Raw genomic sequence first — 20,673 nt, 5'->3', positions numbered from 1 at the left:
GGGGGTCCACAACTCTTTTGTGGAAACGTGCGTAGCGAGCACGGGACCCCGAGCTAATGTGGCCTTCCTTCCTTTCCGGGCTGCATACCTTCCCATTCCGCATCCTTCCCCATCCCTATCTTCGCCCCTCCTCCCCTCACCTCTGGCTCTTTCCTTCCCTTTCTCCCCATCTGGGAGTATGGTTTGTGCCTACGTCCGGAGACGGACGCTTGTAAATGTACTGCATTCTTTGCCTTCCTTGCTTTTATGTCTTCTTCCTTCCTTTGTCCTTCTCTGTCTTCTTCCTTCCTTTGTCCTTCCCTTTTCCTTACCTCTTCTCTTTCCCTTTTCTCCGCTGCGGCGTTTGAGACCTCTCTTCCTTCCTTTCCCTTTCTCTTTCTTCCTCCCTGTGCGTGTCTGAAGGCCGACCCACGCCCTTCGTGCGTAGCCGGTGACGGGGTAACGCGTAATTCCCCGCCCCAGGTAGACAGGTAGGACACGTACGTACCCCCTGGTAACGGCCAGGCCCAGGGAGGGGTGATTACCCGAGCTGATACCTTCCGAAAATGCCGATTGGTCCCTCCGTCCGTTTGTCGGGAGGTGTGACCTGAGGTGTGAACAATCACCTAAGGCGGGAGTGCCCTCAGAGAGGGCCCCCACAAGGGAGGAGCGCGCCATCGGAGACGCCGGTAATCATGGGGGATTCTTCCGCAATGGTTTACTAACCTTCCACTAAGTCTGCTCACAAACGTAAGTATACTGAGTCTCAGCCACAGACGATTCTTCCATCGTTGCCACAGTTCCTTGTTGTTTCTCGGTCTGATGAAGGTCACGACTTCTCCACGGTCAACCCTTTCATTATTCAGAAAGGTGTCGACGCAATAGCAGGTCCTGTAAAGTCTTGTTCCAGATTACGGAATGGCACCCTGTTGTTAGACACACACAGTGCCCTCCAGGCACAAAAATTGCTGCGTACTTCTCTGCTCCACACCTTCCCTGTCTGGGTGGAACCGCACCGTACCTTAAATTCCTCGCGTGGAGTCGTTTATACACGCTCCCTCGATGGATTGTCTGACGAAGAAATTCAGCACTATCTGTCTGACCAGGGCGTAACGGCAGTTCATAGAGTAATGAAACGGGTTGACACGAACATCATTCCAACCCGCACTGTCTTCTTGACATTTGACACAGTTCAACTCCCATCGAAAATCAAAGCAGGCTATGAGATAATTTCCGTTCGCCCTTACGTCCCAAACCCTACGCGTTGCTATCGATGTCAGCGGTTCAATCACACCAGCCAGTCCTATTCCAATCCAGCCAAATGTGTTACGTGTGGCAAGGATGCCCATGAGAGTGCTTGTCCACCTCCATCCCCTCGCTGCATCAACTGTATGGGTGACCACGCTGCTTCCTCTCGAGATTGCCCCGTTTTTAAGGACGAGAAGCTCATCCAGGAAATAAGGGTGAAGGAAAAGGTGTCGACCTTTGCTGCTCGAAAATTATTCGCCAGTCGCAAGCCCACCGTGCCTCAGACAGGAAAATACAGCACTGTCCTTGCTTCTCCTCGGCCAACAAAGGAGGCGGCCACGCAGACTTGCGACCTCACCTTTAGTACCACGGTCGTCAGATCGGCCAGCGCAAAGATCGCTCGTTCAACGTCACCACTTTCGCCTGCCCACTCTATGGCTCACCCTTCGTCGGGTTCTGCTACATCTCGAGCCCAAAAGTCGGACGCCAAGTCTTCGAAAAAAGAGCATACTCGTGAAGAGTTTTTACGTACCGCAACTTCACAACCATCGGTTCCTCCTTCATCTAAACAACATTCTTCCAAGAAGGCTACAAAGAAACCCAGTTCCTCTCCTTCTCCGCCAAGGCGTGCCCCCTCTACATCACCACCTGGCGGAAATCGCCCTCGGCCATCTTCTGTGTCGCCAAGGCGCACTGCTGGTGGCCGGTCAACCGGCCGATCGCTGGTGGCAGGGACTGCTCCTGACCAACCTATGGATCAGGATCTTCTGCCTTCGGCTGAATGCCATTCCATGCTGTCGATTGCTAGCTCCGAGCAGTCTTTGAGTTGACAGCAACTTTGGTCACATTCCTCCATTTTCTTTTCACCCCATGTCCATTATCCACTGGAATATCCGCGGCATTCGAGCCAATCGGGATGAATTGTCGGTCCTCTTACGCTCCTACTCGCCGGTCATCTTCTGTCTTCAGGAAACAAAGCTGCGTCCCCATGACCGCTTTGTTCTCCCTCACTTTCAGTCCGTCCGATATGACCTCCCCTCTGTTGAAGGCACTCCAGCCCATGGAGGACTCATGATTCTTCTCCATGATACTCTCTATTATCACCCAATCCCCTTAAACAGTTCCTTCCAAGCTGTCGCCGTCCGTCTTTCCCTTTCTGGATACACGTTCTCTCTTTGTACTGTATACATTCCATCATCCACACCAATGGCACGAGCTGATCTCCTTCATCTTCTTGGTCAGCTTCCACCCCCTTATTTGCTGGTTGGGGACTTCAATGCCCACCACCTGCTTTGGGGATCTCCTCATCCTTGTCCACGTGGCTCTCTATTGCTAGACGTCTTCCACCAAGCGGATCTAGTTTGCCTCAACACTGGGGTCCCCACATTTTTGTCCGCCTCCACGACAAATTTATCTCATTTGGACCTTGCGGTCGGTACTGTTCCGCTAGCTCGGCGCTTCGAATGGTTCGCCCTTGATGATACACACTCGAGTGACCACTTTCCATGTGTCCTTAGACTGCAGTCTCCACTGCCATATATGCGCTCGCGACGCTGGAAATTTGCCCAAGCCGATTGGACACTTTTTTCGTCTCTCGCGACATTCGATGACCGTCGCTTTCCCAGCGTCGACGATGAGGTCACACATATTACCGACGTTATTCTTACAGCTGCGGAACGTTCAATACCACGCACCTCCGAATTGCCCCGGCGCCCCCCAGTTCCTTGGTGGAACGAGGCATGCCGTGACGCACTACGTGAGCGGCGACGTGCTCTACGCAATTTCCGTCACCATCCTACTTTGGCCAACTGTATCCGCTATAAGCAGCTCCGTGCGCGATGCCGTCGCGTCATCCGCGATAGCAAGAAGGCAAGCTGGAAATTCTTTATTACCTCATTTAACACCTTCACTCCCTCCTCGGAAGTTTGGAGTCGGCTTCGACGGTTCTCAGGCGCGCCTAGTTTCTCCCCGGTCTCTGGGCTCACTGTCGCGCATGATACCTTAGTGGACCCCGTCGCAATTTCTAACTCGTTGGGTCAGCACTTTGCTGAGATTTCGAGCTCTTCAAATTACCCGCCAGCGTTTCTCCCGAAGAAACGTGCAGCAGAAGTGCGACATCTTGCTTTCTCCTCTCAAAATCACGAAAGCTACAATACTGTTTTCTCCATGCGGGAACTCCAACATGCCCTCTCTTCTTCTCGCTCCTCCGCCCCCGGACCGGATGGTATCCATGTCCAGGTGTTGCTGCATTTATCAACCCATAGTCTGCGTTACCTCCTTCGCCTTTATAATCGAATTTGGACCGACAGTACCTTTCCCAGACGGTGGCGGGAAGCTATTGTCGTTCCCGTTCCGAAACCTGGAAAGGACAAACATCTCCCCTCTAGCTATCGTCCCATTTCTCTCACGAGTAGTGTCTGTAAGGTTTTGGAGCGTATGGTGAATTACCGTTTAGCTTGGTGGCTGGAATCCCGCAGTCTTTTAACACCTGCCCAATGCGGATTCCGAAAGCATCGTTCTGCAGTTGACCATCTTGTTGCTCTCTCCACTTACATCATGAACAATTTTCTCCGGAAACGCCAAACGGTAGCAATATTTTTTGATCTGGAGAGAGCATACGATACCTGTTGGAGGACAGGCATCCTCCGCACACTGTTCTCTTGGGGATTTCGAGGCCGGCTGCCCCTTTTTCTTCGCGAATTTATGGCAGAGCGCACATTTAGGGTGCGGGTGAACACTACTCTCTCCCGTACTTTCTCCCAAGAAAACGGGGTACCCCAGGGTTCCGTGCTGAGTGTTGTACTGTTTGCCATCGCCATAAATCCAATTATGGATTGTCTCCCTCATGATGTCTCGGGCTCCCTCTTTGTGGACGATTTTGCGATCTACTACAGCGCTCAACGGACCAGCCTTCTTGAACGAGGTCTTCAAGGATGTCTCGATCGCCTCCACTCGTGGAGCATCGCAACTGGCTTCCGTTTCTCACCCAGTAAGACCGTTTGTGTCAATTTTTGGCGACGTAAGGAGTTTCTTCCGCCCTCCTTACATCTAGGTCCTGTCAACCTTCCGTTTTCAGACGTCGCTAAATTCTTGGGTCTTATGTTTGACAGAAAACTATGCTGGTCCTCCCACGTTTCCTATCTTTCGGCTCGCTGTCTGCGATTGCTTAACACCCTCCGTGTCCTGAATGGTACCTCCTGGGGAGCGGACCGAGTGGTCCTTATCCGCCTCTATCGCGCCTTAGTGCGCTCGAAATTGGATTATGGAAGCATAGTCTACTCCTCTGCTCGGCCGTCTATTCTTCGGCGTCTCGACTCTATCCACCACCGTGGATTACGTTTAGTGTCTGGAGCTTTTTACACTAGCCCTGTGGAAAGCCTTTATGCTGAGACTGCTGAACCTCCGCTGTCCAATCGGCGAGCAGTCCTCCTGAGTCGTTATGCCAGCCATCTGTCTTCCATGCCTGCTAATCCAGCCCATGACATATTTTTCGACGCCTCCTTTGATGTAGGGTATGCAGGCCGCTCCTCCTCCCTACTACCCCCAGGAGTCCGCTTCCGTCAACTGCTCCATTCTCTTTCCTTCCGCTTTCCTAAAACCTTCTTGACAACTTGGGGTACAGCACCGCCTTGGCTCCGTCCCCGGATCTGCCTGCTCCGTGACCTTTGTCAATTTCCCAAGGATGGTACCCCTACACTTATTTATCGTCGGGCATTTGCTGCTGTATGTGCACAAATGACGGACGCCACATTTATTTACACCGACGGCTCGAAAACATCGTTAGGTGTAGGGAGTGCCTATATTGTTGGCGACACCCCAAATCGCTTTCGGCTTCCCGACCAATGTTCGGTTTATACTGCGGAGCTTTACGCTGTTCTCCAGGCTGTCCACTACATCCGCCGCCATCAGCGGATACAGTACGTTATCTGCTCAGATTCTCTCAGCTCTCTCCTCAGTCTCCAAGCTCTTTACCCTGTGCACCCTCTGGTCCACCGGATTCAGGACTGTCTGCGCTTGCTCCACCTGGGGGGCGTCTCGGTGGCGTTCCTCTGGCTCCCGGGACACGCTGGTATCTGTGGGAATGAGGCGGCCGATATAGCGGCCAAGGCTGCAGTCTCTCTTCCTCGGCCAGCTATTCAGTCGCTTCCCTTCACCGATATACGGAGCGGTTTATGTCGCCAAGTTGCTCATTTATGGCATGCGCATTGGTCGGCACTTCCCCGTAATAAATTGCGGGAAGTGAAAGCCCTTCCTTGCGCTTGGACCTCTTCCTCCCGAACGCGTCGTCGGGAGGAGGTAATTTTAGCTAGACTCCGGATAGGGCACTGTCGTTTTAGCCATCGACATCTTTTAAGCGGCGATCCTCCCCCTCTCTGTCCCCACTGCTCTCAGCTGTGGACGGTAAGACACCTTTTAATTGAATGCCCCTATTTTAATCCGTTACGCTCCCGTCTACAGCTATCGCCTGATTTATCGTCGATTTTAGCAGATGACACGCGCTCAGCCGACCGCGTTCTCCAGTTTATTAGTGACAGTGAAATGACGTCAGTCATTTGAAGCTTTTTTTGGGGACAACCACCCCCTTTCTGTAGCAGATTTTTAAGCATTCTTCTATTTTTAGTTTCTCCAATTTTCTGACTTTGTTCCCATTGCTGCTGGTTTTCAATTTCGGTTTTTTACTGTCTTAAGTCACGGGCTGGGCGCTAATGACCATAGAAGTTTTTGCGCCCTAAAACCACAAACCAAAAAAAAAAAAAAAAAGCCACAACATTACGATCACCGACGTACAATCGATATAGACCTATCGACGTGATAGCAGCGTCACCGGGTGAGGAATGGCTGTTAGTTGGGTACACGCAGGGCGCATGCAGTGTAAGTGGGTTGTTAAGGTTTTTGTGTTGGTAAGGCCACGGAGTGCTGTGTATGAAAATCGATGACTGCGCTGTGTGCAGTCTGCGGCTGGTTGGCATTCTTGGAATATTCACTATTGTAGTGTTGGGCATTTGCATGTGAACAGCGCGTAGCTTTGTGCACTTGGAGGTGAGCCGCCAGCAGTGGTGGATATGTAGAGAGAGAGAGAGAGAGAGAGAGAGAGAGAGAGAGAGAGAGAGAGAGAGAGAGCGAGATATGCCAGAGTTTTGAGAGGTTGCTATAAACGGTCGATCTGGACATGTGCACGACAAAAAAAGGAATGTTGTAAAGATGGATGTCATTAATACAGGGCTACTACAAATGATTGAAGCGATTTCATAAATTCACTGTAGCTCCATTCATTGACATATCGTCACGACACACTACAGATACGTAGAAAAACTCATAAAGTTTTGTTCGGCTGAAGCCGCACTTCAGGTTTCTGCCTCCAGAGCGCAGTGAGACAAAATGGCGACAGGAGCCGAGAAAGCGTATGTCGTGCTTGAAATGCACACACATCAGTCAGTCATAACAGTGCAACGACACTTCAGGACGAAGTTCAACAAAGATCCACCAACTGCTAACTCCATTCGGCGATGGTATGCGCAGTTTAAAGCTTCTGGATGCCTCTGTAAGGGGAAATCAACGGGTCGGCCCGCAGTGGGCGAAGAAACGGTTGAACGCGTGCGGGCAAGTTTCACGCATAGTGATGTGAAAGATTCAGTGTTTAAACGTCCTCTACCAAGAAACGTGCCAGAACTGCGAGCTCGCATCAAGAATGCTTTCGAACTCATTGATGGGGACATGCTGCGCCGAGTGTGAGAGGAACTTGATTATCGGCTTGATGTCTACCGAATCACTAAAGGGGCAAATATCGAACATTTGTGAATGCCTAAAAAAACTTTTTGAGTTTTTGTATGTGTGTGCAAAGCATTGTGAAGATATGTTAAATAATAAAGTTATTGTAGAGCTATGAAATCGCTTCAATCATTTGTAATAACCCTGTATATATATGCAGGGTGTCCACCCAAAATATCTCTGGAACAATAACAGCTATTGGAAAACGACTTTCACCGGTATCAATGTAGGGCTGGGGCCCATGAATGTACATATTTGGAAACATTCTAAAACGAAAGCATATGTTTTTTTAACACAAACTTACGTTTTTTTAAATAGACCTCCTATATTTTTTCTTCAGCAATCCATAGCATGACAAAGCACATACACAATGGCGTTGATGGCATCTCAATATTCCCATTACATCCCGAGATATTGAGACGCGAAGTTGACGCTTGAAACACCCGACATGCGCTGCTAGCGCACGTCCTGAGGCTCAGGCGCGAATCCCATGCTGCCCGTAATCGCGATGTGATTGACATGCGTAATCACACTTCCATACTTATCAAGAGGTCCGAAACGAATAATACGGTCTGCTGCCATCCTGCTGCGAACCGAGCAGCATGGGGTTCACGCCTGAGCCTCAGGACGTGCGCTAGCAGCGCATGTTAGATGTTTCAAGCGTCAACCTCGCGTCTCAATATCTCGGGATGTAATGGGAATATTGCGATGCAATCAACGCCATTGTGTTTGTACATTGTCATGTTATGGATTGCTGAAGAAAAAATACACGAGGTCTATTTAAAAAAAACATAAGTTTGTGTTAAAAAACATACATTCTTTCGCTTTAGAATGTTTCCAAATATGTAATATATGTTTTCCAAATATATGTTTTCCAAATATATGTAATATATGTTTTCCAAATATGTACATTATATGTTTTCCAAATATATGTAATATATGTTTTCCAAATATGTACATTCATGGGCCCCAGCCCTACATTGATACCGGTGAAAGTCGTTTTCCAATAGCTGTTATTGTTCCAGAGATATTTTGGTGGACAAGATAGCTGGGACACCCTGTATTTTGAACGCTATTAAGATAAATATGTTGTTTGTTCTCTATCAAAATCTTCCATTTTTGCTAACTGTGCCTATCAGTAGTTAGTGCCTTCAGTAGTTAGAATCACTTATTTAGCTGACAGTATTGGCGCTCTCTGTATTGCAGTAGTTGGAGTAACGAAGATTTTTGTGAGGTAAGTGATTCATGAAACGTATAGGTTATTGTTAGTCAGGGCCATTCTTTTGTAGGGATTTTTGAAAGTCAGATTGCGTTCCGATAAAAATATTGTGTGTCAGTTTAGTGACGATCACAATAAGTAAAGAGGAAACTGTTTGAGTACGTTGAGTTTTACTCAGCTGTTTCTGTATCAAATAACGTAAGAAATGATAATTAAATGGACACCCTAGCTGCAAACAGGCGTTGATGTACTTCATTGGGGACATGTTGAAAATGTGTGTCCCGACCGAGACTCGAACCCGGGATCTCCTGCTTACATTGCAGACGCTCCATCCATCTGAGCCACCGTGGGCACAGAGGATAGTGCGTCTGCAGGGACTTACCCCTTGCACGCTCCCCGTGAGACCCACATTCCCAACATGTCCACACCACTACATTCGTAGTGCGCCTAATAGGTTTGCCCATCATACTCATTACTCGTGGCAGATTAATCTACCAAGTTCCGTACGAGTTCGGGCATAGCGTGTGCGTTCGCAGAAGGAGGTCAATGGCCGGGAAGCCATATTTTAACTATATATGACGGTAGTATCTGTTCCCGAAAGAACAGTTAACGTGGATGACCATGCAGCCTTGCTAGAAATGAAATGATAATTAAATGGACAGCCTAGCTGCAAAAAGGTGTTGATGTACTTCATTATCTATTAGGCGCACTACGAATGTAGTGGTGTGCACATGTTGGGAGCGTGCAAGGGATAAGTCCCTGCAGACGCACTATCCTCTGTGCCCACGGTGGCTCAGATGGATAGAGCGTCTGCCATGTGAGCAGGAGATCCCGGGTTCGAGTCCCGGTCGGGGCACACATTTTCAACATGTCCCCAACGAAGTATATCAACGCCTGTTTGCAGCTAGGGTGTCCATTTAATTATCATTTCATTTCTAGCAAAGCTGCATGGTCATCCACGGTAGCTGTTCTTTCGGGAACAGATACTACCGCCATATACAATAACGTAAGAATTTTTAAAGCACTGCCATTCATCATTTTTCTAAGGGGACGTTCCAGCAGTATCAATGAGCGTGCCGTCCGTGTGTAGAATGGGGAAGGCGCGCGATCCGTCTAAGTTTGACCGAGGGCAGATTGTGATGGCCTGGAGGCTCGGCACGAGCATTTCGCAAACTGCACGACTTGTCGGGAGTTCGATGAGTGCTGTGGAGAGTGGCTTCAATACGTGCCGACACCACTGTGAAACCACGTCCAGACGTCCACCCCTCATTGCAGACGTCGGACGTCGTAGTCTGGGCAGACTGTTGAAACAGGACTGGCGGCGAAGTGTGGTTAAGGCCGGGTAGAGAACAAGTGTGTCTGAACTCACAGTGCACCGAACAACACGAGGTGCATTCAAGTTCTAAGGCCTCCGATTTTGTTTCTAACTAACTACTCACCCGAAATCGATGAAACTGGCGTTACTTCTCGACGTAATCGCCCTCCAGACGTATACATTTTTCACAACGCTGACTCCATGATTCCATGGCAGCGGCGAAGGCTTCTTTAGGAGTCTGTTTTGACCACTGGAAAATCTCTGAGGCAATAGCAGTACGGCTGGTGAATGTGCGGCCACGGAGAGTGTCTTCCATTGTTGGAAAAAGCCAAAAGTCACTAGGAGCCAGGTCAGGTGAGTAGGGAGCATGAGGAATTACTTCAAAGTTGTTATCACGAAGAAACTGTTGCGTAACGTTAGCTCGATGTGCGGGTGCGTTGTCTTGGTGAAACAGCACACGCGCAGCCCTTCCCGGACGTTTTTGTTGCAGTGCAGGAAGGAATTTGTTCTTCAAAACATTTTCGTAGGATGCAGCTCTTACCGTAGTGTCCTTTGGAACACAATGGGTAAGGATTACGCCCTCGCTGTCCCAGAACATGGACACCATCATTTTTTCAGCACTGGCGGTTACCCGAAATTTTTTTGGTGGCGGTCAATCTGTGTGCTTCCATTGAGCTGACTGGTGCTTTGTTTCTGGATTGAAAAATGGCATCCACCTCTCGTCCATTGTCACAACCGATGAAAAGAAAGTCCCATTCATGCTGTCGTTGCGCGTCAACATTGCTCTGCAACATGCCACACGGGCAGCCGTGTGGTCGTCCGTCAGAATTCGTGGCACCCACCTGGATGACACTTTTCGCATTTGCAGGTCGTCATGCAGGATTGTGTGCACAGAACCCACAGAAATGCCAACCCTGGAGGCGATCTGTTCAACAGTCATTCGGCGATCCCCCAAAACAATTCTCTCCACTTTCTCGATCGTGTCGTCAGACCGGCTTGAGTGAGCCCGAGGTTGTTTCGGTTTGTTGTCACACGATGTTCTGCCTTCATTAAACTGTTGCACCCACGAACGCACTTTCGACACATCCATAACTCCATCACCACATATCTCCTTCAACTGTCGATGAATTTCAATTGGTTTCACACCACGCAAATTCAGAAGACGAATGATTGCACGCTGTTCAAGTAAGGAAAATGTCGCCATTTTAAGTATTTAAAACAGTTCTCATTCTCGCCGCTGGCGGTAAAATTCCATCTGCCATACGGTGCTGCCATCTCTGGGACGTATTGACAACGAACGCGGCCTCATTTTAAAACAATGCACATGTTTCTATCTCTTTCCAGTCCGGAGAAAAAAAATCGGAGGCCTTAGAACTTGAATGCACCTCATACTAACGATAGGCCTCCGCAGCCAATGACCCACGCATATGCCAATGTTAACACTACGGCATCGGCAACTACGAGTGAACTGGGCATGTCACCATCAGCACTGGACGAGAGCGCAGTGGCAGAGCATTGTGTGGTCTGTTGAATCTCGATATCTTCATCATGCTGAGGGGAGAGCATGAATCTGTCGCATTCCAGGGGTACAGCTTCTTGATGCCTGTACTGCGGAAGGGCGATAAGTTGTTGGCGGCTCCATTATGCTGTGGGGAACATTCACGTGGGCATACATGAGTCCAGTGCAGCTCGTGCAAGGTACCATGATGACAAAGGAGTATCTTACATCGATGTCAAAAGGTCGGGAGTGTTACGGAGTGATTCGAGGAACAGCGTCAGTTCCAATTGATGTGCTAACCCCTCCCCCACACCCCCTCCCCACCGGCTCGCCAGATCTGTACCCGATCGAACACATCTGGGATGTAACTGAACGTGACGTCAGAGCTCATCACCTCCCCCCCACCCCTATCCCAGCTTTGGAATTTCTGGGAATTAGGTGGCTTGTGTATGCAGATGTGGCGCCAACTCTCTGCAGTGACCTACCAAGGGCTCCTTGCTTCCTTACCACAATGTGTGGCCGCCGTTGCCCCCCCCCCCCCCCTCCGTAGATGGACATTTCAGTTATTAGCTAGGTTGTCTACATCTACATGGATACTCTGCAAATCACATTTAAGTGTCTGGCAGAGGGTTCATGGAACCACCCTGCAACAGTCTTCTAACCTGTTTTGTGTACCTAGTATGATCAGCTCCGTCGTTTGTTAATTTATTTGGTATAAATTTCTCAATTGCTGCCGATACTATTTCTTTGAATTTAAACCACTGTGGGGCGGCGGGTGGATATTTTGTTATTAATAATCTAGTGTATTTATTTTTCCCGGCTGATGCACCATATGTGGGGCGGTGGGTGGATATTTTGTTATATAAATGTTCCTATTATTTATGCTGTCTTTTGCCGTTCTCAACACTGGCTCTCTAACTACAATATTGGTAACCAGAAAGTGATTAGCAAAACGTGAAGCCTGTAATTAGAATTCCTAGTGCCCACTTCATCTGAGAAATACACTTATAGCTACAGCTTATAGCTCTGAGGAATTAGGAGATTGTCTGGGATTCATAATCAAAAACAATTCTCTATAAAAGGTTCACTATATTCTGAAAGTCACAAACCAAGAAGAATCCACACAATCCAACTACCAGAGCAGTTCAGAGTCTAATGCGCTGATGCAACTATAACTGTTCAAATTAAATGTTTAAGTGAATGCTCGCCATAATTTGCTGATAATGTTCATCAAACGCCATGCTAAATAATGGTAGAATGTCTGTCCCGCGACGTCTATATGCAGCGGGATTCTGGAAAATATATTGTGTTCCAACATTATGAATTACTTCGAAGAAAATGGTATATTGACACACAGTCAAGATGGGTTCAAAAAACGTTCTTGTGAAACACAACTAGCTCTTTATTTGCATGAAGTGCTGAGTGCTTTTGACAAGGAAATTCAGATCGATTCCGTATTTCTGGATTTCCAGAAATGTTTTGACACTGTACCACACAAGCGGCTTACAGTGAAATTGCGTGCTTATGGAATATCGTCGCAGTTATGTGACTGTATTAGTGACTTCCTGTCAGAGGGGTCACAGTTCATAGTAATTGACGGAAAATCATCGAATAAAACAGATGTGATTTCCGGCATTCCCAAAGGTAGTGTTATAGGCACTTTGCTGTTCCTTATCTATATAAACGATTTAGGAGACAATCTGAGCAGCCGTCTTCTGTTGTTTGCAGACTAATGAAATCATCAGAAGATCAAAACAAATTACAAAACGATGTAGAACAGATATCTGAATGGTGCAAAAATTGGCAGTTGACCCTAAATAACGAAAAGTGTGGGATCATCCACATGAGTGCTAAAAGAAATCCGTTAAATTTCGGTTACACGATAAACTAGTCAAACATAAAGGTCATAAATTCAACTAAATACATAGTAATTACAATTACTAACAACTTAAATAGAACACACAGAAAATGTTATGGGGAAGGCTAACCAAAGACTGCGTTTTATTGCCAGGACACTTAGAAAATATAACAGATCTACTAAGGAGACTGCCTACACTACGCTTCTCCGTCCTCTTTCAGAATACTGCTGCGCGGTGTGGGATCCTTACCAGATAGGACTGACGGAGTACATAGAAAAAGTTCAAAGAAGGGCAGAACGTTTTGTATTACCGCGAAATATGGGAGAGTGTGTCAATGAAATGATACAGGATTTGGGTTGGACATCATTAAAAAAAGGCGTTTTTCGTTGCGACGGAATCTTGTCACGAAATGCCAACCACCAGCTCTCTCCTCCGAATGCGAAAGTATTTTATTGACTCCGACCTTATCATGGAGAAACGATCACCACGATAAAATAATGGAAATCGGAGCTCGCACGGAAAGATATAGGAGTTCGTTCTTCCCACGTGCTATACGAGATTGGAATAATAGAGAATTGTGAAGGTGGTTCGGTGAACCCTCTGCCAGGCACTTAAATGTGATTTGCGGAGTATCCATGTAGATGTAGGTGTAGATGTTGTAAGTAGGTTGTTTAGGTTTTTATATTGGTAACGCCACGTAGCGCTCTGTATGAAAATCACTGGCTGTGCTGTGTGCAGTCTGTGGCTGGTTTGCATTGTTGTTGGCCATTGTAGTGTTGGGCAGCTGGATGTTAATAACGCGTAGCGTTGCGCAGTTGGAGGTGAGCCGCCAGCAGTGGTGGATGTGGGGAGAGAAATGGCGGAGTTTTGAAATTTGTAAGACTGGATGTCATGAACTGCTACGTATATTATGATTTTTCAACACTATTAAGATAAATACATTGTTTGTTCTCTATCAAAATCTTTCATTTGCTAACTATGCCTATCAGTAGTTAGTGCCTTCAGTAGTTTGAATCTTTTATTTAGCTGGCAGTAGTGGCGCTCGCTGTATTGCAGTTGTTCGAGTAACGAAGATTTTTGGTGAGGTAAGTGATTTGTGAAAGGTATAGGTTAATGTTAGTCAGGGCCATTCTTTTGTAGGGATTTTTGATAGTCAGATTGCGTTGCGCTAAAAATATTGTGTGTCACTTTAGTGAATATTTGAGTACGTTCAGTTTTGCTCAGCTGTTTGAAAAGCAAATAATGTGAGAGGTTTATCAGCACAGTAATTCAGAAATTTTTCTAAGGGGACGTTACAATGTATGCTCAGAGAAATGTTCGCAAACGCTTATGCAAAGTCTATGGAGCAACTTCCGTCGACAGAAGAACAGTTAGTCGCTGGGCACGGAGGATGAGGTCATCAGAAGGCGGTTAGGCGGAGCTCCATGGTTTTCAAAGGTCTGGGAGACCATCCATGGCTGTCACACGTGACACACCTGACCTAGCCATTCGGATTTCCACTTGTTTGGGCTATTAGAGGATGTCATTCGTGGAAGACACTTTGAAGACGATGAGGAGGCGATTCACAAAGTGAAGCATTGGCTCCGCCACCAGCATAAGGATTGGTACCGACAGGACATAAACGCCCTAGCTATGCGCTGCAGGAAGGCCATGCAACAGAATGCAGAAAACTAGCGTGTGTACATAAAACACCATTCTATTGTGTGTGTAATTCTCATTATGTTCTATAAAAAATTGCTGGAGAAAAATTTATGGTGCCTTACTTTCTGGGCAACCCCACTTGCTGGATCAATGTTCTATTCGCGATTGTCTTGCAGCTTGTGAAACTAAACTTCTGTCATTTCCAGCACAACGTGTATGCACACGATGTGATATTCCTACACCCATGCTCATAAACTAAAGATAATGCTGATGTATGGTGAAACAACGCTCTGGTGGGCGGTTTGCAGGTTTTAATCACCTCGTGGTTTGACTGTGCGGTGCATCTGACCTGTGGTCGTCGCACGGTGGCGCTGGCAGCAGTCCACATACACAGAGGTGTGTTGGTGCACGTCAGAGTACGGTGCAGCGAGTAAGTGTGCAGACGTTTTCAGACGTGCTAATGGTGACTGTGTGTTCAAAATGGCTCAAAGAACACATATTGATGACGTTATTGGGGGGTAGAATTCTAGGGCGACTGGAGGCTGGTCAAACACAGCAGGTCGTAGCATGGATCCCCATGATACAGTTCCCCACAGTCGTTTAATGAACAAAGTAAGAGCATATGGACTATCAGACCAATTGTGTGATTGAATTGAAGAGTTCCTAGATAACAGAACGCAGCATGTCATTCTCAATGGAGAGAAGTCTTCCGAAGTAAGAGTGATTTCAGGTGTGCGGCAGGGGAGTGTCATAGGACCGTTCCTATTCACAATATACATAAATTACCTGGTGGATGACATCGGAAGTTCACTGAGGCTTTTTGCAGATGATACTGTGGTGTATCGAGAGCTTGTAACAATGGAAAATTGTACTGAAATGCAGGAGGATCTGCAGTGAATTGACGCATGGTGCAGGGAATGGTAATTGAATCTCAATGTAGACAAGTGTAATGTCCTGCGAATACATAGAAAGATAGATCCCTTATCATTTAGCTACAAAATAGCAGGTCAGCAACTGGAAGCAGTTAATTCCATAAATTATCTGAGAGTACGCATTAGGAGTGATTTAAAATGGAATGATCATAAAGTTGATCGTCGATAAAGCAGATGCCAGACTGAGATTCATTGGAAGAATCCTAAGGAAATGCAATCCGAAAACAAAGGAAGTAGGTTACAGTACGCTTGTTCGCCCACTGCTTGAATACTGCTCAGCAGTATGGGATCCGTACCAGATGGGGTTGATAGAAGAGATAGAGAAGATCCAACGGAGAGCAGCGCGCTTCGTTACAGGACCATTTAGTAACCGCGAAAGCGTTACGGAGATGACAGATAAACTCAGGTGGAAGACTCTGCAGGAGAGACGCTCAGTAGCTCGGTACGGGCTTTTGTTGAAGTTTCGAGAACATACCTTCACCGAGGAGTCAAGCAGTATACTGCTCCCTCCTACGTATATCTCGCGAAGAGACCATGAGGATAAAATCAAAGAGATTAGAGTCCACACAGAGGCATACCGACAATCCTTCTTTCCACGAACAATACGAGACTGGAATAGAAGGGAGAACCGATAGAGGTACTCAGGGTGCCCTCCGCCACACACCGTCAGGTGGCTTGCGGAGTATGGATGTAGATGAAGATATAGATCCTCAATGTGCCACAAAGTGTGATCTCACGATTATGGCAACGATTCCAGCAGACATGAAACGTGTCCAGGCGCTACAGTACGGGACGTCCACAGTGTACAACACCACAAGACGACCGGTATCTCACCATCTGTGCCCTCAGACGGTCACGGAGTACTGTTTTACTTTGAGCACTGTCCATTCCTGGTGACGAAACATTTGGATTCTACGCTTACCCATTTCATTAATTAGTAATACAGGTTCCCGATCGAAGCGAGACATGATAAGGAGACGCCATTTCAGCGCTGCTCTCCGTTGGATCTTCTCTATCTCTTCTATCAACCCCATTTTATCTCTCCACGCCACTGCGAGAACGACGCCATCCATATTGAGACACGCCGCACGGTGCGTAGACCGCAGGCTGAATTAATCTGTTTCGGAAACATCGAGAAGAGGAACATTCGTTTGATTTCAGCATTGGTGATTGGCTTGCTTACTACAAGAGTAGTGTAGGGACTACATTTCACCACGACCCCAAGATTTCCTGGAGACTCCTGAGAGTCTGCGGCAGCTGAATTGCGGCGAGGGCGGCTGGTTTCGGCGAGGCTTTGCAGTACCAGCCGAAGGGTCCGGATTACTCGCAGTCTGGGAGCGGTGATAGCAGTCGACCCCCCTCGCCGACTGCCACCTCCTCCTCGACCCTCGACCGCAGCGACATTCCCAGGGAACGGCGGCGACCCCATATCAGCTCGACAATAAGCCCACCGCCGACCCGGACCGCCGTTCAGCGACGTGTCCATGGCGACTGCCCCGGCTAACAACTGAGGACCGGCCGCCCCGTTCCACAGGGCCACAGGCCACAGGCGGTGTGTGGGCGGGGCTAGACACGCCCCTCTCCCCCACCCACGTTGTAACAGAGTAATCAGACCGCCCCGGGCCATCACTGCACAGACCCACCCCATCTGCGACGACGTTCTTCTCCGCTGCAATCATCGGCCAATTAGCGCAAGTGGACACAGACGCCTGATGCTGTTGTTGCTGTTCACCAGGGATAAAGTAGCGTGGCAGTGGGGAGAGCTGGAGAAGGGGGCAGGGGAAGTGTTACACGGTTGGTGATTTATTTGGGCACAGATGTACAACCAGTCGCTTTTTCGGATTCTTCATACTACGTAATATCTGTACCTTTCACTTGTTTCCCAGCCACTGCAGGCTCATCATCACATGGAGGTGCTGTACACTCATGCTGATAATTTAAGGATAACTGCAGAATATTGTGCCACACAAGTTGGTACTTCATAAAACTAGCGCCTAACAGCATAGGCACGTAGGGAACACACACTACAGTAATAGCTCATATACCCTAAAACTGATATGTCCCATTTCTGATCTCAACGCCTCAATTTTAAATCTACAATTTCCAAATAAATGCGTAGATCGTAAGGAGCAACATCTTCACCAAATCCATCAGTTGTCAATCGATTGGATTTTTGTTTTGCGGGACACATTGAAACGTCACCTTAGAAAAATTATAAATGACTGTGCTTAAACTGACACACAATATTTTTAGCGCAACGCAATCTGACTTTATAATCCCTACAAAAGAATGGCCCTGACTAACAATAACCTATACCTTTCATGAATTCTTGCCTCACAAAAATCTTCGTTACTCGAACTACCGCAATACAGCGGGCGCCAATACTGCCAGCTAAATAAAAGATTCTAACTACTGAAGGCACTACCTACTGACAGGCATAGTTAGCAAATGAAAGATTTTGATAGAGAACAAACAATGTATTTACCTTACTAGTGTTCAAAAGTCATAAAATGTATGTATTAGTTCATGACATCCAGACTTACAAATTTACTGTCTCTGATGGACACACGTCCAGATCATCCGCTCTCAAAACTCCGCCATCTCACTCCCCACATCCACCACTGTTGGCGGCTCACCTCCAACTGCGCAACGCTACGCGTTGTTAACATCCAACTGCCCAACACTCCAAAGCAAACAACAATGCAAACCAGCCACAGACTGCACACAGCACAGCCAGTGATTTTCATACAGAGCGCTACGTGGCGTTACCAATAAACAAATCTAAACAGCCTACTTACAATATAAAGGAATAGTATATTGAAGACTTATTGTAAACGTTGATGTTCTTCGGCAGTAGATACAGCGGATCCTTGGATTATAGGAGGGAGTACGACAGTACATGCTGCGGCGTTTAGAAGCTGGTATCAGAGCTAATAGTAGACACTTCCAGCCTTTCATTTCGTCATCGGAAGACAATACTTGAAAATAAGAAATAAATTTACGACGAAGTTGGAAATTTGAAAATGAAAAGATAGAAACAGAGCAAATATGTAGCAACAAAATGTTGTCTAAGAGCTTCCAGCAGGCCGGAATAACTGTGGGTCAGCTATTTCTATCTATCAGTAAAACGAAAAACCAGTCAAAAGTTTCAAATTTCACTCTTTTATTCATTCGATGTCTAGTGTCGGACCGAGAGTTTCATAACATTTTAACGTAGTCAAAAATGGTACATCTGAAAATGCAATATATGGTGCCAAAATGAACGGTTTTTTGTTGGTTGTTTCGGGGAAGGAAACCAGACAGCGAAGTCATCGGTCTCATCGGATTAGGGAAGGACGGGGAAGGAAGTCGGCCGCGCCCTTTGAAAGGAACCATCCCGGCATTTGCCTGGACCGATTTAGGGAAATCACGGAAAACCTAAATCAGGATGGCCGGACGCGGGATTGAACCGTCGTCCTCCCGAATGCGAGTCCAGTGTCTAACCACTGCGCCACCTCGCTCGGTAAACGGTTTTTTGTATTTTCGGAAATACCATTTTTTACTCTGTTACGATGATTTGAAAATGTGTCCCAGCCTGAAACTAGTGATCGAGTGAATAAAAAAAAGTGGAGTTTGAGACTTTGGATTGGTTTATCGTCGTACGAAAAAAACTGCATGTAAAAAAGAAAACAAAAAATTGACCATATGAATAGATGAACTTCTTACCTCCTTCTTAATTCCTCTATCCGTTCCCCAGATGTTTCTCACATATTACATAAAACCCTGTATATCGTGAAAAGCGACGGGCCTGTAGCACTCCCTTGCGGTACATTTGCAATTACTTTTACGCCTGATAACTTGTCCGTGTACATCTGTACAGACTGACATGCCGTGATATGCTTCTTAGAAAGTCTTCAGTTCAGTCACACATATGGTCTGATATTCCGTACGCTCTTACTTCGTTCATTAGGCGGTATTGCGCAACTGCATCGATCACCTTCCGGATGTCGAGGAACATGGCTTCAACCCGGACGCCGGTATCTGCATCGTACTCGGCAAGTCACCTAATGATGTGTGGCAGAGGATACTTTCGGTACAACTATCTGGTCCCTCCAACCCAGTTCCTCTCGTAAATAGAGCGTGGGAACAATGGTGGTCGGTAAGCCTTTGTATTGGCTGTAATTTCTCGCATTTTCTCCTGGTGGTCAATATGTGAGGTGTATATGTGTGTGTGTGTGTGTGTGTGTGTGTGTGTGTGTGTGTGTGTGTGTGTGTGTGTGTGTGTGTGTGTTTGTGTGTGTGTATTGGGGGGGGGGGGGGTAATATGTTGTCAGACTCCTCCTGGTAAGTGCTGTCCCGAAATGTCAATAGTAAATCTCTCCGTGATGCACAACGCCCGTCTAGTAACGTCTGCCAGTGGAGGTAGTTTAGCATCTCTAACTCTCCCGCGCGAGCTAAAAGATGCCGGGACTAAACGCGCCGCTCTTCGTTGGATCTTCTCTATCTTCTCTTTCAGTCGTACCTGATAGGGATCTCAGATAAGTGAACATTACTCAAGAATTAGGCGAACAAGCGACTTACAAACTGCGTTTTGTATCTCGTGGGCGAAGAGAGCGAGTTCTACATCTACACTCCGCAAGCCACCCAACGGTGTGTGGCGGAGGGCACATTACGTGCCACTGTCATTACCTCCCTTTCCTGTTCCAGTTGCGTATGGTTCGCGGGAAGACCGACTGCCGGAAAGCCTCCGTGCGCGCTCGAATATCTCTAATTGTACATTCGTGATGATGTTCTCGGGAGGTATACGTAGGGGGAAGCAATATATTCGATACCTCATCCAGAAACGCACCCTCTCGAAACCTGGACAGCAAGCTACACCGCGATGCAGAGCGCCTCTCTTGCAGAGTCTGCCACTTGAGTTCGCTAAACATCTCCGTAACGCTATCACGCTTACCAGATAACCCTGTGACGAAACGCGCCGCTCTTCTTTGGATCTTCTCTATCTCCTCTGTCAACCCGATCTGGTACGGATCCCACACTGATGAGCAATACTCAAGTATAGGTCGAACGAGTGTTTTGTAAGCCACCTCCTTTGTTGATGGACTACATTTTCTAAGGACTCTCCCAATGAATCTCAACCTAGCACGCGCCTTACCAACAATTAATTTTATATGATCATTCCACTTCAAATCGTTCCGCACGCATACTCCCAGATATTTTACAGAAATAACTGC

At 47.3% G+C, this 20,673-nt stretch overlaps 1 non-coding gene across 1 annotated transcript; it reads left to right on the top strand.

Annotated features, from left to right (window-relative positions):
* The first annotated feature begins 8,996 nt into the window (after nt 1–8,996).
* On the top strand, nt 8,997–9,071 carry Trnat-ugu (transfer RNA threonine (anticodon UGU)). Its single transcript has one exon. It is a non-coding gene; the product is annotated as a tRNA-Thr (tRNA).
* The last annotated feature ends 11,602 nt before the right edge of the window (nt 9,072–20,673 follow it).

Source organism: Schistocerca cancellata, chromosome 12, assembly GCF_023864275.1.
Source record: "Schistocerca cancellata isolate TAMUIC-IGC-003103 chromosome 12, iqSchCanc2.1, whole genome shotgun sequence".
NCBI lineage: Eukaryota > Metazoa > Arthropoda > Insecta > Orthoptera > Acrididae > Schistocerca > Schistocerca cancellata.
Note: the sequence above shows the minus strand (reverse complement) of the source record. Positions and strands in the feature narration are given on the sequence as shown.